A 26,227-nucleotide genomic window follows, 5' to 3' on the forward strand; every position below is an offset into this window, starting at 1 on the left:
CCATCCTCCCACCTGCATCCCATTATATGGGGACTTGTATTACATACCTGGTAGAGTGGTGTACTCCTATTTTGAAGTGTTACTCTGCAAATAGCTTGCAAAACCATTGTCTGTGAGCCAAACAACATTCAGACCTGTTCCCCATAAGCAGTTGCTTGCTTTTGGTAGGTAATGCTCATTAACAGGTAATTGCTTGTTCACCAATCTATAAGTCAGATGTGTTAATTGCATCCAAAACAGCTGAGTTGCACTTTCATTAGCCAATGACACGGCACCATATTGCAATATTTAAGGCCTTCATGTAGGCCTTGGCCCCTTTCTTAGTCTTTGAGATGGACATTAGTGAGGTGTGGAGACTATAGCATCACAGAGTGTAGGTACAAAGACTGTCCACTGTTGAGATTTATGAGGTAAATCCATGATTGTGGCTGATATGTTTGCCCAGTGTTCCATGACATTGTGATCATCTGGTGGGTCAGTGTTAAACATTGTGGGTTGAGGTCAGTAAGGAGAGAGAGAGACATGTGAGTGTCAAATGTCATACCCATCAGAATATGCATTCTAACGCAGTAGCTGGTATTCTATCTGCTCGCTAACTTTGTAGGGGCAAACTGTTGCATATGTCACTATTGCTGGACCTTTGCCCCCCCTTTATACATGGTTTTCTCCGGATCCCTTGTTCTAGGAGGATGTGAGGTATGGTAGGTCTGTAGCAGCTAGCTTAACATATAACTATGTATGCTCCAGGCTGCAGCCTAGGAAACATAGGAGGGAGTGTGAACACTTTAGAGGATGGCAAGCTGTATGTGTAACTGTGACAGCATTGTCAGCCCTGTCATTACAGGGGAGCCAGGGTAAGGGTACCCTTTACAGTCCAACTGAGACATGTACTTAAGGTACATCTGTTATGCAACACTGCCATTAACAGAGTAGTAGATGACATATAGTTAGGCTATATGAACATGTGCAGTGTGTCCCACCCTGCAGGCCTTTGACTTGCAAAACGGGTAGCAGATAATTCAGTAGTAGTTACCTATGGGGATGAAAAGTACATGACTCAGTCATTACTTGCTGTCTTCACAACAATGTAATTGTGCAACACCCTGGAATCAAATCCAGGACTGTGTGTGGCAAAACATTCTATATGCAAGGCATTTAACAGACTGAGCTACTGAGTCAGTGTGGAGCAGGTGCAATTGCCAGATATATGTGCAGACATACAGACTGTGACACAAGTTGCCTGCATCCATCAGTATGTGCATGACTTTCAAAGGCAGTTGTTCTACAGCAGAGACACAGTTGAACAAATGTACTGTGCCATTGTTGCCTTAGCAGGTATGTTAAAAGATGTCGAAGGTAAAAGGCAACATTTACCTGCTATCCCAGGCCTCATGTACTGCCATGACTTTCAAAGGCAGTTGTTCTACAGCAGAGCCACAGTTGAACATATGTACTGTGCCATGGTTGCCTTAGCAGGTGTGTTAAAAGATGTTGAAGCTAAAAGGGAACATTTACCTGCTATCCCAGGCCTCATGTACTGCCATTATTAGTTATTTGGCTGTTTACAGGTGTATTTTTGCATCAGAGTCCCAGGTACATTCCCATTTTTCACATTAGTTTTGATTTCAGTCTGTCAGTGGCAATCAGTATGTATTGCTGGAAACACCTGTTTTAATCCAGATCTCTGTGGCTTAGTGGGTTAGTGCAGTAGGCTATAGTTGACAGGGGCCCTGGTTTGAGATGGGGTAGTAGTGATTATTTTGTACATATGCCTAACACTGTGAGAAACACTTAAGATCATTAAGGCACATTAAAGTTAATTTAAGCGGGTTGGCGTGTTGCAGCGCTCTGCTTAGCTCCATGTAAACCCGCGTTAAAAACTAAAAAAAAAATAAAAAAGAGGTGACAGGATAGTGGTGAAATGGGGGCAGGCAAGGAGAAAAACATAGTGAAAGGCAGGTAGGGATGTGCAGGATGAGTGTAGGAAAGATCCATAGCTTTCCATTTCTTGTACAGCAACAGCTGTGCATTTTGACAGATTTTGTGGATGAATTTGGACTCTCAAACCCCAGAGATAGAGGCGAAGATAACATAAATGTGTTGTCAAGCCAATTGGACCAAATCAGTTGTGTCCAGTGGGCAAATGTGCGAAATGGAGAGCTACGTATGGGGTGATCTTTGTTGTGGGAACAGGTGCTCAGTTTATTTATTTATTTTTGTTATAAGGAGAGAGTGGAATGGTGGGAAAGGGATATAATTATGTGTGGGGAGGTAAGTTGGGTAGGACAGGATGCAATTGCAGACAAGCAAGACAGCAGACAGGGGTGGTGTGTGACACATGAGGGGGTAAACACCTCGGCTGGAGAGGGTGTTGTGGAATCTGAGATGCATGTGTCTCCAGACCTCCAGATGGGAGCAGCATGACTGCCATCCCCACCCATGGGCAGTCAAAACTGGTCCTTTATTGCCCCAAAGGTGGCTGTGCTGGAGGCTGGGTGCCAGGACCAGCAAGCCCCAACAGGTTGTCAAGTCTGCCCTCAATCCAGCGCAGGCATTGTTCATGGCTCCTATGAATAGTCCTGCGCACTATGGCCGGTAGTTGATCTTGGGTGACTAGCACCCCTCCGGCACCTCTCCTGGAGGGGACAGGCCCTGTCCTCTGAGATGGTTCCACCTGAAGCTGGTGCAGGGCCAGTAGAGGGGGCACCACCAGCTTGGACCCCAGACGTGCTGGTACCAGGTGCCATGGCTGACTGAGGTAGGGTAGGGGGATCAGCAGGAACTGGCCTACCCTGATGTGCTGTGGTTATGGAGGTAAACCAATATATATATAGGTTAGTTATGAACAAAAACATTGTTAGTAATAGCATGCCAGAACATTGGAAATAACACTGGAAAAAATCCAATTACATTTCAATGCATATTATATGGAACACAACAATAAATAACATAACAGTCAGTATATTAACAGCATGTCAGTAACAGTTATGGCATAAGGCCAACAACACAGGTAATTCAACAAGATATGTTAATATGCAACCATTGTAATACACAACAATAATAAATTATATGCTCCAAAATAAAGTTTATAGAACAACATATGTTAATAACAAACCATAACCAATGAATAACAATAATAAATATATATATATATATATATATATATATATATATATATGAAGATAAGGGGTGGAGAGAGAGAGAGAGAGATGCAGTCCATTAATACCATTATAGGCTATATAGATGACAAATTATTTAATCAAACTATGGGCTATCTCACCCATTTACCTGTAGTTCCTGTGGAGAGAAAATCTGCCATCATTACATAACTGATTATTCAGTAGTATTTATTACTAGAACCCTGGTCTGTTTGTGGTAAAATGTACTTCATACAGTGAATTTAACAAACTGAGCTACTGAGTGACTGCTAATTACTGACTGATATTTGCCTGGAACTCACTTGGAGACAAAATATGACCTGGTAATAGTACTACAGTTTTATACTAGACTGCAGTGACAGTTGAACGCCCATGCATCACATTCAATCTTGACAGAGACACTAGGTAACCTATATATTACTAAATGGATTGCAAGTGTACATATTATATTGTTAGTGGGTTGAAATATCAGCTCTACTTCCACACTTATTGCCCAGCAACATTTATTAGAGATACCTTCATGCATTTACTGATATAGTTTTGAGTTTTTATTGCACAACAGTTGTCATTATGCAGCTGTAATTCAACAGTTATGGCACTACAAACATTTTGCAGATACTTTATAATGGTTAATGCTCTACTCTTGCTTTCTTATTTGACTATAGATAGCATAATACGTCTGTACTCACCACACTCATAGTGCAACCTGGCCAAGAACCTGGCATGCACCACAATGTTGCGAGCCCTCTCCTCTGCAGCTGTTGGGAGAGAAGCACACCATTATGCATACCAGTTTAGCAGACATTCAAGAATAGATATTGGTGAAACACTGGTAAATGTACTCACATACATGTGGGACATTTCCTGCCCAGAATTCTTGGACCCAGGTGTCCAAAAGAGCCCCTTTCCTCTTTTCAGGTCATCATGGTGATGATGTACCTGCTCACTTGTGCAGGGGATACCAGTAACACTGGTGAGGTCCCTTGTCAGCCATTCCCAGGCCTCCACCTTGCACTCTGAACCCTGGTAACTTCCCTGCATCAGCTGGCCTTCATGGTTTTTTACAAGGAGTCTGAACATGACTCATGAATGCCCCAATGTTGCGCCCCATAGTACGAACCCTCTCCAGTGCATGCCATTGTATCCTCAAAATCAGAACTCCAATAGATTATGCGGTATTCCTGCCTATTCTGCTTAAAATAACCTGTTTTCCCACTGTTTAACACCATTGGGCAATATTTAAAACTGCAGTGCATTGCTTAGCACCGCGTAAACCAGCGCAGCTGAGCCAAGCAGTGTGAAAACTGGCAATGCTTGGCAGTGCTTAGCAGTGCACAAACCAGCCAAGCAGTGCTTAAACAAATATTGTTTAAGCAGTGCTTAGCAGGTCTTAGCAGAGCATAGCTTAGTGCAGCAGATCTGGAATTAAAAATAATTACCATAATTTGTATTTGGAAAATAAATGCTTAATTTCCCTTACATGTATTCAAACATTGCACCTACTGCACATAAGGCCGTAACTGTACCCATTTGGTTACATGGATATGTGGAATGATGCTATACTTTTACATATACCTCTGAGCTGCCTTTAAGCACTGCTGAGCACTACGCCATGCCATGCAAACCTGCTCAGCTATGCTTAAACTTGACCTTTTCATAAATAATTTAGTACATCCGGTTTCTAGTTTTAGATGTCTGGCATGTGTCACTTGCTGCGGTCCATGGGGCACAAACCTGCTTTTTATAAAAAATAAAAAATATTAAATTATATTGATATAATGCAGTTGGACAGTACAGGGGGTGTGTTGCTCATCTGCAGACACAGCACCACACTCCCTACACTGATTCACTAACCATGGTCCACGGCTCTACCTTGGCAATCCAGCATGACTAATATGCATGTTGTGCTGCCAAGGAGGAACCATGTACACGGACATGGTAACAGCCCATGTAGGCTCTACATGGTGCCTACATGGATTTTATTAAATCCTGGGAATATAACATCATCCATTAGAGTTAATTCTTCATTTGACACAGGGGGAGTAGCTGGAAGGGCCATGGATCTCCCCATTAATGTCTCATAAGGACTCAATCTCCTTGTAGTATTTAATGCACTTCTTATACTCATTAGTGTTAAAGGAAGTGCCTCTGGACATTTAAGATTTGTTTCAGTACACTTCCTTGAAATCTTATTGATGAATGTGGATGGTTGGGACAGTGAAGACTCAACTCAGTCTTAAAAATCTTGGATAGTTCTCTGGTCAGGAAATCATTAAAATGTGTTCCTTGATCACTGTTGATGGTACACGGTAGCCCAAATCTAGGCATACATTCAAAAAGTAGTTTCTCAACAACTGTCACATAATCTGCCTTATGACATGGGTAAGCTGCCACCCATGCAGAAAACATGCAGAGCACCACCAACATAGATTGGAAATTATGGACCTTTGGCATCTGGACAAAGTCCAGCTGCACATTAACAAAAGGTCCCCAAGGTGTTGGCAAGCATGTAACTTTAACATTCGATTTTTTGTTAACATTGTGTTCTAAACATACTAAAGAGGAGACATGAGGGGCATGCCAACTTCGGGTAATTTGATTAAATAAAGCTGTCTTATCTGCATGGGCTGGTAAATGATATGCACTTACCAGGTAAGGTAGCAAGGAGGCAGGCACCACCAGCTAGCCATCTGGATGTCACCATAACCCATCAATGGATTTACAGCATCCATCTTTAAGCCACCTCAGAACTTCTCCCTGTGATGCTTCAGAATGGAAATCTGATACTCTTTTAAAATCAAACACATCATCATTGTTAGAGTCTTGCAATAACATCATATGAAAATTTGCACAATGTCCTTCTACAACTTGCTTAGTGGCTTGATCTGCCAAATTATTTACCTTTGAAACAGTATCTATACCCTTCTTATGGGCACTGCATTTAACTACTGCTAATTCTTAAGGTAAGAAAAGAGAATTTAACAGCTCATTCACAAAAAAAAAAAAAAAAAAAAAAAATTAATCTGAGCCCCTGCTGATATTAAAAAATCCTCTGTGCTTCCAAAGTTGCCCAAAATCATGTACTACGCCAAAAGCATAACAAGTATTGGTGTAGACATTGGCAACTTTGTCTTTGACTACCTCTCAAGCCCTTTGTGCAGCCACTAACTCAGCTACCTGAGCAAAATGCATGCTTGCTAGTCTTTGTTGAAGCAAACCATCACTATTGGCGAAGACAGATATTCCTGCCACCAGATTTCCATTTCGATCTCTTCCACAGGAACCATTCACAAATAGATCCAGTTCAGCATTGGGTATAGGAGTTTCCTTTAAGTCATTCCTAGAAGAAAGCAGATAATTTGTCACACATACATAATCGTGATTTTCACCATCCTCAGCAGTAGGTAACAAAGACACAGGATTTAGAACAAGACAGTTTATGAGATAAATAGATGGAACAGAGAGAAGAGTAAGTTCATATTTAATTAGGCCTACAGTTAAGAGGGGTTGAGTTTTCATTTTATGTAAGAGAGATAATACAGATGAAGGACTGCTACTGTAAGTTCATGCCCAAGCACCAGTGATTGTGCAAGATCGACTAGTATGGCAGTAATGGCCACTGTCCTTAAACATGGTGGAAATCCCTTGCAACAGAGTCAAGTGCTGTACTGTAATAAACTAATGGATGATAGATGTCCCTATGTTTTAGTGCAAGCACTCCCAAAGCAAATTCATTTATTTCATGACAAAATAAAATGAAAGTCTTTCCATAATCTGGCAACCCTAAAGTTGGAACAGTAACTAAAGCTTGCTTTAAATTCTGAAATGAATTTTCCTCTTAACTACCCCAAGGGTGGGGCTCTTTTGTATCCTGTTTTAAAAGATTTGTCAAAGGTTTAGCAATTTCTGCATAATTAGAAATCCAATGTTTGCAATATCCTGTCATACCTAGAAAGATCTACCCACCTATCTACCCACCTACCAGTTACCTCTGTGTACCTCAGGGGTCCATATTAGGACATCTCCTTTTCTCCATATTCATCAATTATCTTCATTAAGCAATTCCCCAAGCTACTTGCATACAATATGCTGATGACTCCACACTTGTATGCTCCACTGAAACCACCTCTGACCTTCGTCCCCTTACCCAAAAAGTATTTAACACTGTTGAACAATGGTTCACTCAACGTTGCCTTCCCTTAAACCCCCAAAAAACTAAACTCCTCCTTTTCAATCCTAATCTTAAGTCCTCCCCCATAGACTTTTCTGTTTCATCCACTAATGGTACCATTATATCACCCGACCTAACTACCAAGCTACTTGGTGTCACCATTGATAGCAATCTTTCCTTTGACATACATATCAACAACACTATTAAATCTGTCAACAAAAAACTTGGCTCTCTGTACAGAATAAAACCCTTCCTATCACCTACAGCTAGAACTACTATTGCACATACTCATCTAATCTCTACACTCCTCTATGCCTCTACCATTTTCACCAATCCATCTAAGAACAACCTCAGTAAGTTGGAAAGCTCCTAAAATAACATAACCAGATTTGCTACTGGCAACCCATTTAGAACTCACCACTACTTTAATTTAAAGCAGCTTGAATGGTTGAAACTATAGAATCTGCTCAAGTACCACCAACTAATCATTGCCCATAAGACTCTTTACCAACCTTCCAATACTCCTACTCTATCCACCATCATCACTCCCTATAATAATCTGAAGTCCTTACATTCATCTCAGAAACTTCTAGTTAACACATCTAAATCTAACAACAGGGCTGGGGATTCTCTCTTCTCTAATACTGTGGGAAAATTCTGGAATCCCCTACCGAGCGACCTTTCCTCACTTTCCACTTTATCATTCTTCTAAAAGAGACTGAAACTTTTCCTCAAAACACACTGGTTATACCCTTGTACTAAGCCTGCCTAACTAACTACTCTACCCGAAAATGCTCTGCCTTCCCTTTTCTTTTTATTAATTTTCTGTCATCCTTTTTACAATATATGACTTATACACTCTGTATCTCATTATTTCCTTCCCTCTCTCACTTATTTGTAAGAACAAATAAATAAATAACTCATTATTACTACTACTGATCATCACGCTGCCTCTTACATTGTGTACTGTACTTGGACATGGCATCAGCCTGTATACCCCCTTTTTTTGCCATTAAGTGATGTACTTTACTTGTACATTGAACTAGCCCATATGCCTCCTTTTTCATTAAGGAATGTACCTACATGTTATTTTTGAACCTGCAGCTTACATTGTATTGATGTCTGTCCTCTTCAAATGATTTCTTATTAACCTGAATTGTCAGTGTATATATTAGTGTATTTTTTTTTTATATATTTGTTTGCAATTTTTATGCCCAGTAAACAAATGTAAAATAAAATAAAATAAAATCTAAGCTGAAGCTAAATAGTTGGACATAGGGTTTTAGCTATTGTCTCAGTATGGGATGGTAATATCTGCCTGCTACCCTGAGATATCAGAGGACCAAAATAATGCATCTGAGATGACTATAGCTCTAACTTTTTTCTCGACACCTTATGTAAATGTATTGTTTTCTGCTGACACTCCTGAAAAGAATTGGATGCTGTTAGTAAATCATCTACATACTGCACTAACACAGACTCAACTGGAAAAGTCATATCTTCCAAATCTTTTTGTAGAATTTAAGAAAATAATGAAGGAGATTTGGTGTATCCCTTTGGTAACTGTCCATGTATACTGCTGTCCCTTATAAGTAAAGGCAAACAGAAACTGACTTTCAGGGTGGATAGATATAGAAAAGAATGCCGAACACAGATCTGTCACAGAAACAATATTTTGCTGTAGATGGTATGCAACTCAGTATTGTTGTTGGATTTGGAACTACAGGAAAAGTTGGTAATACTGCATTGTTTACAGTCCTCAAAGCTTGCAAAAACCTGTAACTATCCTTTAGCTTCTTTACAGGGAGAATAAGAGTATTACAAGGACTTTTAGCTGGCACTAGTACTCCTTATTGTATCAAGGAATGAATTACAGGTTTGATTCCCTGCTGTGCTTCTGTTTTCAGTGGATATAGCAGAACTCTAAGGAAAGGTTTAGATGTATTCAGTTTTAGTTTTACTGGGTCTACAGAATTTCATGTACCTACATCATTAGCATGTTTGCCCATAAGTTAGCAGGTACCTGCTGCAGCAGTTTTTCACCTGTCTGTATGTCTTTAACAGGTTGTTCCTCAGCTTCTGCTAAGACTGCTAATATTTCCCCCTCTGATTCTGTTGGAACATCAAAGCACACCCCTTGTGAAGTACAGTAAATAGTACAGCCCAGTTTGCATAACAGATCTCTCCCTAGGAAACTTTGGTGTAGTAGTACTCAAAAGGAAAGAATGCCTCTCTTTAATCTGCCCTAAATAAGTGGGTATAGGCTATGGAACAGGATATGTAGCAGTAGCATTTGTTTCTCCAGCTGCCTTTACTTTGTGTTTTGATGCTGGTATCTGACTGTCTGAGGTAACTTCTTTAAAGACCTAGTGGCTCCAGTGTCCATCAGGAAAGGAACTTTCTTTAAATTTATTTCTTCCTTAACACAGGGCCCCTTTTGCCAATTTGAGGCGGTTGTGGAAGAAATACAGCATTATTATAATTTGGCTGTCATTCACTCCAGGTATCTTGGACTCTCTGCATTTGCCTGTGTGGGCATTTTCCTCTCCAATGTCCTGCTTCATCACAATTAAAGCAAGATCCATCAGATTAGGCAAGAGGGGCACTGCCAGCTCATTGTTGCCAACCAGCTGTACCTTGTTCCCCTTAACCGACACTCTTAACAAACAGCCTAGCATTTTCTCTCCCCCTTCCCTGCCTCTGCTTTGTCTCCTTGAGGCTTCTAGCTGCCTTATTTGCAAAGTTAACAACTTATCCTCAACATTCTTTCTCCATTTTTCCTGACACTTGGTACACTGATTTGCAGCAATTAATAAGGACTCCAAATCCTTTCCCTGCACTCTATAAACACTTTTTTTATTTTATTTTGTTTTGGGACTTGCAGACCCTCCACAAAAGCAGCTGCAATAGCTGGCTTAGCTTGTTCTTCTGTATCTGGTACCCCTGAATGTCTAGCAAACACTGCTTTAAGATGACTCAAATAGTCTGCAGGGACTTCCCCTTTATTTTGCTTACATGCCTGTATCTTAGATCAATCTGTCCTAACTTGACACATTTTTGTAATTTTATTTAACAATACTGTCTTTTGTCTATTTGTGCAAGACTAAAATCTGTTATTTCAGCTTTTCAAGTAACTGTTTTCTTATTTCACCTGAAATGACTGCCCAAAGCAGCTGGTTTAAATCTGTCAAAGAAGGGTTATAACATTCTGTTATAATTGTTAATTCCTCCATAAACCTTAATGGATCTTCTCTAATATTTGGAAAACTTTTGGATATTGTATGCAAATCAGCAAGGTCCAAGGGCAATGAACAAGCTCTTGATTATTATCCCCAATATTTCTCTAAGAGGTTCCAAAGTTCCTGCCCAGAGGCAACAAGCTGTTGTCCTGTCCTGTCATGTGAGCGTATGTGGTGGGCTATGGGTGTATGAAATACTAGTGCTCCTTTTGGAGAAGTAGAGGCTTGTTGGAAATAATAATAAGAAGAAGGAGAAGAAGAAGAAGGAGAAGAAGAAGTAGGAGAAGAAAGAAGAAGGAGAAGGAAGAAGAAGGAGAAGAAGAATAAGGGGAAGAAAGAATAAGAATAAGGTGAAGGAGAAGAAGAAGGAGAAGAAGAAGAAGGAGAAGAAGAAGGAGAAGAAGGGTAAGAAGAAGGAGAAGAAGAAGGAGGAGAAGGAGAAGAAGGAGAAGAAGTAGAAGAAGGAGAAGAAGAAGGAGGAGAAGAAGAAGGAGAAGAAGAAGGAGAAGAACAAGAAGAAGAAGGAGAAGAACAAGAAGAAGAAGAAGGAGAAGAAGAAGAACAAGAAAGAAGAAGAATGAGAAGGAGAAGAAAGAGAAGAAGAAGAAGAAGAAGGAGAAGAAGAAGGAGAAGAAGGAGAAGAAGGAGAATGAGAAGAAGGAGAAGGAGAAGGAGAAGAAGGAGAAGAAGAAGAAGAAGAAGGAGAAGACGAAGGAGAAGAAGACGAAGAAGGAGAAGAAGAAGAAGGAGGAGAAGGAGAAGAAGAAGAAGAAGAAGAAACTTCCACTACTGCAGATGCCTGTTTTGAAAATAAGGGTTAAACAGGGGAACTAGGTTGAGATGTAACAGTGCTGCACTGACCTGGTGCCCAGTGGACAGTTTTCCAAAATGCAGTGGTCTGAGAAACAGAAGAATCTTGTATGGGAGCCACCCTTACTGGTACATATGGGGTTGGGAGGGCAGTAGCTACTGAAATGTTATCATCCTCTTCAGAAGTTTCCACTTTTTGGCCATCCCCAGTTCCTTCCAAACCTGTCACGACAAGATAAAGGGATCCCTTTTTACTGGTCTGTACTGCATTCTTGACCATTTTCACCTGTTGTAGCAACTTCTTATAAGTATCCTGTAAACCCCTTAATGCTGATTCCTTTTCCCTTTTAAGAGCTGCCGTATACCAAAAATAAAATGCTGCCCATTGTTCCCCACTTACCTTGTTTTTCTTTCCTTCCAAAATACCCTTCAAATTCTCTAATTTATCCTTATTGTACATTTAATTTAATAGAAATACTTCACTAGGGCACTTTTAATAAGCTGAAACCACTCATTCAAGTACTTACCACTTTCCTTTCCATAATTATGATACATAAAATATGCAGGTGTTCCTTTTACAGGGATTTGATCCTGCCTGCTTAACTTTATTCCTATCTTCCTTATTAAGACTTAACATGTAGATCCTGGATCCGGGTAATTCAGAAAAGAAAAATGACTACATCAATTCACACAACATTCAGGAAGGAAAGGATAGGAATTCTGTTATTGTGCAGTGACATAGGAAAGGTTTCAATCAGCCTTTTCCCACAGCACCCCCTTACTTTCGTCCAATCATGAGCTCCAAATTTATAGCACTAGCATTGTGATCAGGATAACAGGGTAGATAGTTACTATGTCCAGAACTGACCATTCTTTCAGACCTTCCAAGGGTACTTTCACACAGTCACACCTATGTCATAACATGCTATGGGCTCATGAATTTGGTTTATCCACACACACACACACTCCACACATACACCTATGTCCCAGCATGCTATAGGGTCATGAACTTGATTTAACTTTAACCTCTGTTCTCTCTCTCTCTCTCTCTCTTTCTTTTCAGTCATGCATTAAACAACACAAAACATCTCTCATGCCTCTTATCTTTTACCTGGCACCTCCTTTTGTTAATTTTCTCTCTTGTTGTATGCACATACAGATTAATAAACTTTTCCTTATTTCCTGTGGGTCCTCCCACTATTAATTTACAAATATCTAACAAACAACTTCAGTCATTCAACAAAACAGTTATTCACTCATTCCACTTTTTAACTACAATTATCTATGAGAGAGAAAACATTTTCACAAATCAATTTCCCCATTTTTAGTTTAGCATGTTTGCACAGCCTGAATAGTTAGGTATCTGAATATCTGACTATTCCATACAAAGCAGTGTGGAATTCACAAAAGAACGTTCTGTGCTGGCCACTTGTAATTTATTCCACACTGCCCTGCAGCAATACCAACGTTCAGAAAATGAGTCTTAAGGCACCAAATGTTAAAGTTCACAAGTAAATAACAAATAATTTTACCTTTTGGTCTTGAGTGAAGAATAACTCTTCAGGATGCGCAAAGTACTTGTTTATTCCATAAACAGCAGTGGGAGACTGCCAACTTAAATTTTCAGATAAGTCTGCAAAAATAAAGAAAACCTTCACTTTTATACCTCTTCTTAAGGAGAGAAAACATTTTCACAAATCCATTTCCCCATTTTTAGTCTAGCATGCTTGCACAGCCTGAATAGTTAGGTATCTGAATATCTGACTATTAAGAGATCTAAGTAAATAACATGGGTATTTGCTGCCTACCTCCATGCTCTCCTGGATGTCCACTCTTTTGACATACTATGTTTGTCAGAAACATGGTTAAAACTTTAACTACTGATAATGATATCTTACCACCTGGTTACGATATCCTAAGAGCAGACCGCAAAAGCAAAAAGGGAGGAGGAGTTGCTATACTCTTTAAAAAGGGTTACAAATCTCCATACTAAACTTCCATCTAACTCTTCATAATAATGTAGATATTCTTGCCACCAAACTTCAACTCAACACTAGTAAATCAATAATCATCATCTGCATCTACCTACCTCCTGGTAATAATACTTGTATCCTTGAAGACACCCTTGCTGGATTATCTTCATATTTCCCTCAAGAGACTATAATTCTAGGTGACTTTAATATTGATTGGAAAACCTGCACAAATAATCAGCCAACTTCACATATTAACCTACACGAATTTTCACAAATGATCAACTTCCCAAATGGAATTAACAAGCCCAATAATAGAGAGAGTATATTAGATTGGATACTCAAACAATCACCAACAAATGCATAAGGCTGGAAACCTTCCTGCATATGTAAGTGACCACTCACTCATTTTTACCATTAGGCATAAGACAACTACTCCTAACCCAACCACTCTTAGAACAATTAGAACCAATAAAAACTTTAATCCTATTTCCAAAGTGAACTTAGAGCATGTGATTGGACACCCATAAAACACCTCCCTCTTGACGATGCAGTGAATTACTTTAATTCAAAATTCTTAACAATCCTAGACTATCATGCGCCTAAGTGTACTATCAGAACTAAGTCTAAGCCAGCCCCATGGCTCACTAAGGAAACCAGACAGAAAATCCTACTTAGAAATAAATTCTGGGCTCTTTAAGGAAACCAGACAGAAAATCCTGTCTGGTTTCCTTAAACTACCATTTACTTATAAATGTACTAAGATCTCTTTCCCTAGCTTCACTGGTTATTCAGTGGTTCCAATCGTACCTTAACAACAGACAACAAGCTGTGCTTTGGGACAATAACCTATCTTCACATCTCCCCATTAAACTAGGAGTCCCTCAGGGCTCAATTCTTGGTCCCCTCCTATTCTCTTCTTCTTCTTCTTCTTTCAGCTGCTCCCATTAGGGGTCGCCACAGCAGATCAACTGTTTCCATTTCTTCCTGTCCTCTGCATATTGCTCTGTCACACCAACCACCTGCATGTCCTCTCTCACCACATCCATAAACCTTATCTTAGGCCTTCTTCTTTTCCTGTTACCTGGCAGCTTCATCCTTAGCATCTTTTTCCCATTATACTCTGCAGCCATCCTCAGCACATGTCCAAACCAATGTAATCTTGCCTCTCTGGCTTTGTCTCCAAACCTTCCAACCTGGGCTGACCCTCTAATATACTTATTCCTAATTCTGTCCATCCTCGTCCCCTCCTATTCTCAATCTATATAAATGACCTTCACCTAGCAATTACTCAAGCTACCTGTATTTAATATGGAGATGATTCTACAATCATCTGCTCAGCTAAATCTTCATCTGAACTACAGTCCTTAACACAGAAAATGTTTAAAATAGTAGAAAACTGTTTTTTACAACGACGTCTCCTCTTGAGCCCCAAAAAGACAAAACTATTGCTCTTCACACCCATCTGCAAGTCCAGCCCAATTAACTTCTCAGTCCTATTCAATAACGGTACCATTATATCTCCAGAACTAACCACTAAACGTCTAGGTATAACAATAGATAACAATCTTATCTATGAAACTCACATTAACAATACTATAAAAACTGTAAACAGGAAACTGGGCTCCCTGTATAGGATAAAGCCATTCCTTACTCCACAAGCCAGAACTTCTATTGCCCATACCCATTTAATCTCTGCACTCTTCTATGCTTCATCCATATACACAAATCTGACTAAAAACAACCTCAACAAACTGTCAAACTCTTATAATAACATAGCTAGATTTGCCACATCTTTCTCTTTTAGGACCCACCACTGTCATAATCTGAAACAACTAGGTTGGCTTGAGCTACAAAACCAACTCCATTATAACCAACTTACCATTGCCCATAAAACCCTCTTCCAACCAACTAAAACTCCAATACTATCAAACCTTTTTACCCCATATAAAAACCTTAATACCTTACGCTCATCCAAGAAATTACTAGTATCCACAAGTATATCCAACAATATATCTGGTGACTCTCTGTTCTCTAATGCCGTTGAACAATACTGGAACCAACTTCCAAATGAACTGACATCACTGTCCTCTTTATCACTGTTTAAACAAAAATTGAAACTTTACCTTAAAACACACTGGTTATGCCCCTGTACAAACCCAGACTAATCAAAAATGGCATTGCATTGCTATCATCATCACTGCTGACCCAGTATTTCTCAACCATTACTTTTACTTTCATGGACTAATCCTTATCTGTTCCTTACTCTGTCCACAAAAAAAAAAAAATTCCTTGAGAATAGAGTTTCTAGTAAATTTATGTAATGTTCTGTAATAATTTTTGTATTCAATGATTGAAATGTTATGTAATAATCTGCTAATAATTTCTGTACACGCATTTATATGTTAACCATTTTATGTTTATCTTTTTGTTAATATTTTCAAGTGAAGCTTATCTCCCCGGGCCTCTGCTGAAAATGGACATGCATCCAGTTGGACTAGCCCGGTCAACAAATGTAAAATAAATAAATAAATAAATTCTTATCAATTTCATGCATGCAAAACTCTGATATTACATAGTATTTAACAAATAATACAATTTTTAAATATTTTATGTCCTTGTGATCCTCGATTAGTGCTTCACATAAACACTTGACAAATATGAATATGCCTTTTTAAAACATAGACCGCCTGTGCTTAAGATTTATTGGCCTGCAACTTTCTAACATTCGGTACCAGTACACACTATCTCACAGACATCCTGGTATAGATTCATCCCCCAGCCTGAGCAGACCAGAGTAATATCAATTAATCTGATTCTCATGGATACCTGACACAATTCACTAATTTTCAAACACAACATAGCATAACATCCCTTGGCTCCTTCAGCACTTACTTTGCTCGTCAGTACAAACAGAGAGAATGAAATTTTAAGACACTGGAAATATAAGGCTAGTACTTACGTGAAACTATATGTTGCATAATTATGCATCTGTTTTTCATTTTTCATTTCACATAAACATATCATAAACATTTTGTTTGACTCATTTGTGAAGAAACCACAACTTAATATTCATTTTGTGAAGAACAAACACGAGACATAATAACCTTCAGTAACACTATTTTCAAGAGAAATAAGGAAGATCTTTCACAAAATCTACAAAGCATAAAGAATGTGAAAGAAAATCAAGGTACATTCAATGGCACCTTTTCCTTACCGCTTTCTGTCGATATCAATGACATCAAGGACATAATAGTTGGAAACTAGAAAATTATTCAAGGCAAAGAAGATTTAGTGAATGTTTTAGGTGATAGACCCTTATGTACATATAAAGGTAGTAGCAATATAAAATCTACCCTAGAGACATGGGATTAAAAGAGGGGAAGACAATTCTACATTAGACACTAACAGATGTAATAAGTACAAATATTGTAGATTCATAAGTGACTCCTCCAACTTGTTTATTAAAGGGGTAAATAAACAGATCTGGGCAAATAGAAGTTTTTATTATAATTCTAGTGGAGATGTGTACACAGCAACGTGTGAAACATGTGACAATTATTTATTTTTTTTTAAATTCTCTTTATTTTTCTATTCAAACATTAACAGTAAATAACATCAGACAAACATACACAAACAAACTATATATGCAACTATATACACTTATACCTTGCCCAAAATAAACACAAAGGATAGTATAGTAATCAGATATTCATTTCAGTATATGTTCAAATAACATTCTCCAAAATTCTTCAAGATATGGTTTCTGGTTAATGTTGTGGAACAAGTATCTATGTGCTTTAAGGTGTTTAATAGCCAGAGTATTGAACCCTTCCCAAGATAATAAGTACCTATTTTTCCAATTAAGAGAGATATAGTATTTTACTAACATAAATATGGAAATCAGAATTCGCCTCTGATAGGCCTAGGAGAGGAATGTGTAGAAGAGTGAATTTCCATGAAAGGGTTGGTTTTTCATAGCCAATTTTTTCCAGTAGGACTCTCAAGGCACACCATAGTTTATATGAGCATTTGCAGCTCCAAAACATATGTAAGAGATTATCTTTTTGATTTTGACAGGCTTGACATTGAGTGGAGTAATTAGGGTATATTTTGTTGATTATGGCAGGGGTAAGGTATGCATTGTTCATTACCATGAGCTGGGTATATTTAAGTTTCTTTAGGGGTATATGTTTAGTGCTAATTCTTATGGCATTTGAAATCTGGTTATGGGTATTAGAGGGATCTTGCTTTAACCAATATTTGGAGAACATGGGTTCATTATGTGTTTTGGAGGCCATGATAACTTTGTAGGTATTTGAGGTCATTTTCTTTTTAAGGAGGAGTAGTTTCCACAGTGCCTTGCAAGTTGAGATATCCTTATCAGTTACCATGGGGTGGTCTAGGTACATATGGACTAACTCCCTGATTTTTCTTAATATAATTGTATATTTTTTGGGTAAGTTCATGTTAATTCTCATATCAGAGCTTGAAGGGGAAGAGGTCAGAGATGTTTGTATTCCTGAGAAGGGGGTATTGGTCTAGGTTTAACATAAGGCTGTTCATCTTTAGATTAGGGTTGAGATGTAATGGTTGTAGAGTGTTAAAGGCAGGGGTCAGGTTTAAACAACTAAAAAGGTTTTGTAGTGACTTTATATTAGATTTAATGCCTTTATGCAACTTAGTCTTGCCTAAGTTTTCTTTATTCAAGAAAGGGAGAGCAGAGGGATTAAAGTTTAGAGATTTAACATAATTGCTAAGAAGTATGACCCAGGCTGGATACCACATAGTGTGATCCTTGTTGTAGGAAGCAATGTTTATGATTCTACTCCCATTGATTATTTCATAGTATAGTTTAAAATCTGGCAACCCAAGGCCTCCTTACTCCTTAGGGAATGTAAGTTTCGTGTAACTAATCCTAACAGATTTGGGGGACCATATAAATTTTGAAATAAATGAGAAAATAGTTTTTAAGAATTTGTTGTGTAGTATAATATTTGTCGCATTAAAAATATATAGAAATCTAGGAAGTAGATTCATTTTTATGATTGCAGTTCTGGCTAGGAGTGGAAGTTTAAGTTTAGCCCATCTGTTTAAGTCATTTTGAACGCTCAACCATAATTTAGCCATATTGCTCTGGTATTGAGCAGGATGTTCCTGAAAAAATGATATTCCCAGATAGTGAAAGTGTTGTTTAATGTTTATGCCTGTAGTAGGGAATATGTTTGGGAATGGGGCAGACATATTTATCAGGAATATTAATGATTTATCTCTGTTGAGTTTGCAGTTTGCTAATTTGGAAAAGGTGTTAATGGAGGACATTATTTTCTCAAGATCGGAACTAGGTGAAGTAAAATAGATGTTTAAATCATCAGCATATGCTGATAAGGGAAATTTAGTGTTAAATAGAACAGGGGTATGATGGCAGGTTTTCTGTTTGATTAGTAAGAATAAGAGTTCAATGTATAGGTTGAATAATAGTGGAGAGAGGGGACATCCTTGCCTAGCACCATTATCAATTTCAATTCCGTTAGATATCTGATTATTTATTTGTAATTTAGTATATGCATTAGAGTACAGAGTTTTAATCTTGTTAATAAATAAGTTTGGTATGTTGAAATATGGGAGAATATCAAATAGAAATTCTGTACTGATTCGGTCGAAGGCTTTGGAAGCATCAATAGCTAGAGAGTACAGAGGACTTTTGGCTAGAGAAGAGAGAGAAATCATAGCGTCTAATGTAAGGGTGTGGTCTATTGTTTGCCTGTGCATAATGAAGCCAGATTGTTCAGGTGAAACAATATTATAAATGACTGCATTGAGTCTATTGGCAAGAATTGTGGCCAAGATCTTCATATCCATGTTAACAATAGAGATGGGTCTATATTCCCAGGGGTTTTCCGAATCAGCGTTATGTTTAGGGATAAGGATAGTTCTAGATGCATTAAGGTGGATGTCTTTATATCCAATTCTGATAATATGATTAAACAGCAGAAGCAGAGCTTTGGAAATTTTGGGTGTGAAAGATTTATAAAATTCGGCCGTGAAGCCATCCGGTCCAGGGGATTTGTTAGATTTTAATTTATTAGTTGCCAATATAATTTCTTGTTGTGTAATTTCCCTGTCAAGGGAGTCTTTTTGATTCTTGGTTAGCTTGGGGAAGGATAAGTTGTTTAAGAGGCTTTGTAGCTCTGCTTTGTCTATATGGCCTTCAGGAGGACTGTAAAGTTGAGAGTATAAGGACTCAAAAAGTTTGATAATGTCGTGTGTATTCTGATATTCTTTCCCCTGATAAGATATTTCCAAAATAAAGGGAGATGTTCTGTTTTGGTTTATCACTCTGGCTAAAAATTTAGAGGGGAATTGGGCCAGTTCCGAATAATTTGCTAAGGTTTTTATCTCGTGAAAGGTAAGATTCTTGGCTTGTAAAGATATAAGTTCCTTTTGTAGTTGAATCATTTCATTCTCAGATTCAGGTGAATATTTTAGTTGAATTTCAGCCTCGAGCTTATATATTTTATTTATCTGTTTCATTTTTATTAAATAGTTTCTTGTAATATGAAGCTTTGTTTATATGAAAACCTCTAATCATTGCCTTGGTGGCTGCCCAGAAACAGTCTAAAGAAGTTGGGAGGGAATTACAGGATTGGAGAAATTGATCCAGATAGGACTCCACATGAGAGAGTATTTCTTCCTTCTTTAGAAGGTTAGGGTTTAGACGCCACCAAATAGCTTTGTTGTTTAATGATCTTGTAGGAGGCCGTTGAATGGAAAGGGAGATCTTGTAGTGGTCAGAAAGGCTTCTAGGATCCGTGAAAAAAGAGATGTCAAAATTACTAAATAATGAAGAGATTAGAAAGAAGTCCAGCCTGGACCAACTTTTACCACAATTAGAAAAGAAGGTGAATTTGTTATTTTTTGAGGTGCCGTTTAGAAAAATATAAGGATCAAATAAGTTATAGTATTCTTTCGATTCAGATATAGTTAAGGTTGCAGATTTATTATAATTAGCTTTAATATTTGTCCTGTCATTTTTTGGATTCTGGATAGAGTTCCAGTCACCCCCTACAATGTAATAATGGTAAGGAAATTTATTTATTTATTTATTTGCATTTGTTAACCGGGTTGGTCCAGCTGGGTAAGAATTACCCTTTTTCAGTGGAGACCCGAGGGGAAAAGCCCCAAACAGACATACAAATGCATACGAATAGAGACAAATTAACAATATTACAGAGGAAAACAATATTATGGGTACAATGGATAAGAAAAACAAATAATGAAAGTTTGAGAATATGAGTAAGTAATTTGTAAATCTGCATAATAAAATTTTGTTGCCCTGAGCAAGGGGAATAAATATTAATAATTAAAATAGGTTTATCTAGTTGAGTGCAAGTTTTAGTAAAATAACACCACCTACCTTCGTTGTCTGTGTCAAAACTAATTATGTCCTGTATGAATTTATTTTTAATTATTATAGCAACACCTGCACTATTGGATTTAGCTCCAGATGCAATAATTGTTTTAACCCACAGTCTCTCTCTGTCCTGATCCCACTGATGGTTAAGTAGGTGCATTTACTGGACCAGTATAATATTAGAATCAGATTTAAACCCCAGATGCATAAACAGTTTTTTTTTGTTTGACGCTTGTAACCCTTTAATGTTCCAAGACTCTATATCAAGGATTTGTGCACCATATTATAAAAAGTAAGTAAAGTGTGAGATATGGAGAATGTAAAGCTGCTTAAGAAAACATGTGACAATTATTATGTAGGAAAACTAACAGAAAAATGTTGAAAAGAATATATGAACACATAGCAATCAAAAAAGGAGATTTAAGCAATTCTTTAGCAAAACATTCAGGAACATGTAAAAATGTTAAGAAGTTTAAGTTTTTTTGTTATTGATCATTTCAATACAAAAGAATTTATGGGAAATTATGTGAGTCATAAGTGTAAGGAAGCAGAGTGGCAGATAAGGTTATCTGTAGATAAAAAAAACCTGGACTTAATCATATTAACATTAAATGCTTCCTTATGGCTCAGAGATTATAAAATATATATATATATACAAATATTTAGTAATTATAAATTGTTTTTATAAAAATATTATAATGTGTTTAATTAATATTAATTTGTGATTTAATTGCACATTAGATTGGAAATGTTGGGACCTTTAAATTTTGTAGAAGTATAAGTATGTTTTTTTAAATTTATAAGAAGTTCTTTAAATGGACAACATAAGGCATGTGACATCACTGTTTAGTATTTAAGTGCTAAAATAGAAAGTTACTAGTTTTTCTGAAGAAGTTCTATGTATTAAAGGAACAAAAACGCTAAAATCATTGTGTTCATTCCTTAGCATACTCTACATTAAGAATGCTTTCTTTGTTTCAGTTGGATATTTTTGTATTACTTTATCAAGGCATTTACAGTCAGAAAGTGATTATTATTAGTTGTTGTGAGGCAGTCTGTGTGTGAATGTTACTCACACCACCTCCTATGATCACACTTAGTCAAAGTAGTTTATCATAAACAGTGTTTGTATGTGTGCGTGTGTGTGTGTGCGTATGTGCGTGTGTGCGTGTGTGTGTGTGTGCATGTGTGTTTGCATGTGTCTTCTTCTTCTTTTTCTTTCAGCTGCTACCATTAGGGGTCACCACAGTGGATCATCTGTTTCCATTTCTTCCTGTCCTCTGCATCTTGCTTTGTCACACCAACAACCTGGATGTCATCTCTTACTACATCCATAAACCTTATCTTAGGCCTTCCTCTTTTCCTCATACCTGGCAGTTCCATCCTTAACATCCTTCTCCCAATATACCCAGCATCCCTCCTCAGCACATTTCTAAACCAATGCAATCTCGCCTCTTTGGCTTTGTCTCCAAATCGTCCAACATGAGCTGACCCTCTAATATACTGAATCTTAATCCTGTCCATCCTAGTCACACCCAATGCAAATCTTAACATCTTTAAGTCTGCCACCTCCAGCTTTGACTCCTGCCTTTTCATCAGTGCCACCGTCTCCAACCCATATAACATAGCTGGTCTCGCTACCATGCTGTAGACCTTCCCTTTCACTATTACTGGTATCCGTCTGTCACAAATCACTTCTGATACTCTTTTCCACCCACTTCCTTCTGCCTGTACTCTCTTCTTCACGTCTCTACCACACTCACCATTACTCTAAAATGTTGATCTCAAGTATTTAAACCCATCCACGTTTGCCAACTTTACTCCCTGCATCCTCACCATTCCTCTCTCCTCCCTCTCATTTATGCAGATATATTCTGTCTTAGTCCTGCTGACCTTCATTTCTTTCCTCTCTAGACCATATCTCCACCTCTCCAGGGTCTCCTCTACCTGTTCCCTACTCTCACCAATCAATGTCATTCACAAACGTAGCCCACGGGGACTCCTGTCTGATCTTGACTGTCACCCTGTCCATCATCATTGCAAATAAGAAAGGCCTCAGAGTTGATCCTAGATATAATCCCACCTCCACCTTGAATGCGTCCATCACTCCTACTGCAGACCTCACCACTGTTACACTGCCCTCATACATATCCTGTACCACTCTTACGTACTTCTCTGCCACTTCTGACTTCCTCATACAAAACCACAACTCCTCTCTAGGCACCCTGTCATATGCTTTCTCTAAGTCCACAAAGACACAATGCAACTTTTTCTGATGTTCACTGTACTTCTCCTTCAACACCCTCAGAGCAAACATCACATCTGTATTGTTCTTTTCTGGCAAGAATCCGTACTGCTGCTCACTAATCATCTCCCTTTGTAACCTAGCTTCCACTACTCTTTCCCATAACTTCATGCTGTGGTTGATCATTTTTATCCCTCTGTTGTTACTACAGCTCTGCACATCACCCTTATTCTTAAAAATCGCACCAATAGACTTCTTCTCCACTCCTCAGGCATCCTTTCACTTTCCAAGATTCTGTTAAACAATCTGGTTAAAACCCCCACTCCCGTCTGTACAAGCTGTAAAAAGTGATCAGAATCAAATAAAAGATACAGATGTAATCAGAAAGTGATTGTGCTTGGGGACAGAAAATAATCAGATTCCTTTATCTGTTGACAATTCCTGGAATTCTTCCAGTCATCTGAGCTGTACACTATCATAAAAACACTGTGTGTATAAAAAGAGCTGAAATTATTTGTGAAATTTCATGAAAGAAATGGAAACACAACCCATAGTTTGGATTTTATCATAACATTTTTTGTTAAAGTTTCAGAATATTTTAACTGCGTCCCCCACTGCATTTTTTTCTTGCATTAAAATCTGACAGCCTGCAAAGTTTTCATTGGCTTCCTTACAAGCAGTTGACACCCATCTGGTTGACTGTTATTTCCATGATCCACTTTCCCTGATGTTACCTACTCACCTGTGATACCTGTTATGTAAATTAGACTGTAAGATTCAGTTTCTATGCCATCTATATTCACCTGTGCATGGTGTTTCTCTTTTCTGCACAGCTATGCAACTGTGGAGTTAATGTATGAAAGTGAGGGGTATGTGGTGAGTACATGGGGGCTCCCCCCCCCAAATAATGTTTATTTGGTGCAATTTGGTGGTGCAGTGTTGCAGGTCTCAAGTTTATGTTTACTGAGTTGTGGGATGATTTCTAATAGTGCGACCAGTTCAGACATGCACATATCCCTTATCTGAGAAAAATATCTCTGTTGTTATAGCATAAGAATCTTAACCAGTGATCTGAAGCAAAAAAATGATGTTTCCAAGCATATAGCATCAGGACAGGGAGGGACAGGGGTTAAGTATTAGTTAAACAGTTATAAAAGACATTTGCAAAATTGAAAGACTATGAACAATTTCTGTCTTTAGAACGTCTGATATTAAAAAACAATGGAATATCTTACTCATTTCTTACCCCCATATGGACAAAGGTCAAAGCATGTGTTACTAAGAGTTCACAAAGGTCAACCAAATAGCACACAGTAAAGTAATGAGGATGATGAAGGGAACTGGGAGAATATGGCTCTTAATTAATCACAGAACATGGACACAGCCATGAAACTTAGCGACCATGAATGTGCATTGGATAACTGATGCAGAAAACATTTTATGAAGTTGACTGAGTGATGGGGCTGGCAGCATTGATGGATCTCCCAGCTAACACAAGGGTCTATGCAGGTAAACAGGGAGCCTTGTGGTACAACCAGTTCTGGTAAGTGTGAAAATGCCTTAACTGAATAAAGATGAAGATGAGACATTTCTTTTAAGTTTATTTATGACTATTGTTATTCTACAGTCTGATGAGCTCAAGTTTGAAGATATTTTATTTATTTTTATTACGTGCTATTCTTCATCACAGAAAATAGTTTACCCTTAATAAAGAAAATCATCTGGAATATAAATGCATCACACAGTGAGAGTTTCTTTTATTTGTCTGTTCCTGAATTTATTACCTCTTCACTCTCTCACCCACATACACCAGGATGCATGAAATGCTACTTCATCAATCCAAGAACATATATGTGTGTCCATATGACAACTGTAACGAGGAGCTCTGTCACCCATTTTGTCATAACTGCCTGTCACAGTGCCTCTGACTTAAGGAAGATTAGGCAAAGAAAAAAAAAGATGATTTACCATCAAAATGTTGATTGCACTTCATTGATACCACTTATGTGAACTTTGAAATCCAACTGTTGAAGAAGTTGAACATCGATATTCTGAACCGCAAAATCCTGCCCCTTTTTTTGGCCCATGTTAGCACTTTTTAGGTGTGAAGTGGTTGGAAATGTCGACATTCATTTTTTTTTGGCATTCTGAAAAGTCAGCAGTTCAGATTTCACATAAATTTGTCGATGATGTACGCATTCAGCTATGAGCAATCAACATTTTGATGGTAAACCAAAAAAAAACTGTCTCTGCCTGCTGCAGGACACTGTACTTTGTTTTGTTTTGCTCCTGAACATAACCTTGGAGCAAAATACTTTAAGACAACCGATTAGAATTCTGTAATCTTGTCCGTTACTTTTATAATACAAGAGCAAAGCGGATTATCTAGTTGATAGTCTTTCTGCAAATTACTTGCGAGTCGTATCCATGTATTTTAGTTTGCCTGTATTTATATAAATATGAAAACTAGTGGAAAAGTAATAAAATAAACAGAGATATTAAAGATTATAGCTCAGACATGGCATTTCTATGGAAACGCAAAGCCAATAGGCCATCCTCTTCATGTGGGAGGGGAAAAGGTTATAATAATACTTCTGCTTCCACTTCAGTCTCCTTTGCAACCTCGGATGAAGTGGAAACCAATATGGAGGCTGATGGCAAGAATGAGCATTTTCCAGCTTTGCCGCAAGCACAAAATCCAGTGGATTTAAATAGCTCTTTTCGGAATGACAGCAGCATGAAGTTTCAAGGTAAAAAAAAGAAGTTACAATGATTGGGGATATTACAAAAATCAGAGAAAAAACTCTAAGGGACAATACAACAACAAAAAAGCGATGGAATTAACAGGTGTGTCTTTTTATGAGTGACTCTTTGGTATTAGATCTGTCCACTTGTGATGTCTCTAATATTGTGTTGCCGGTACTGAATTTAGGTCTTAAATTTATCCCTACAGCACTGCCTAGATTGCATGTGTTGAAGAGAGAAGTATTTCAGTTAAGTAGAAAGTTACACTTGATAGATTTCTTTAACAAATGTGATAATGGCGAATTAACTACACTCAACGAAAGTTTGAATGATTCTTTTTATTCTTGTTCATCACAGGATAATTTGAATGAATATGATGTTAATGCTTATAGTAATTTGGATAGTAGTACAATGCATGTCACTAATTATAGTCCCCTTTCGTGAATAGTAATATCATCATCATTTTCTTTCGGCT

The sequence above is a fragment of the Protopterus annectens genome, chromosome 17.part0 (assembly GCF_019279795.1).
Source record: "Protopterus annectens isolate FY-2018-M chromosome 17.part0, PAN1.0, whole genome shotgun sequence".
NCBI classification, from domain to species: domain Eukaryota; kingdom Metazoa; phylum Chordata; order Ceratodontiformes; family Protopteridae; genus Protopterus; species Protopterus annectens.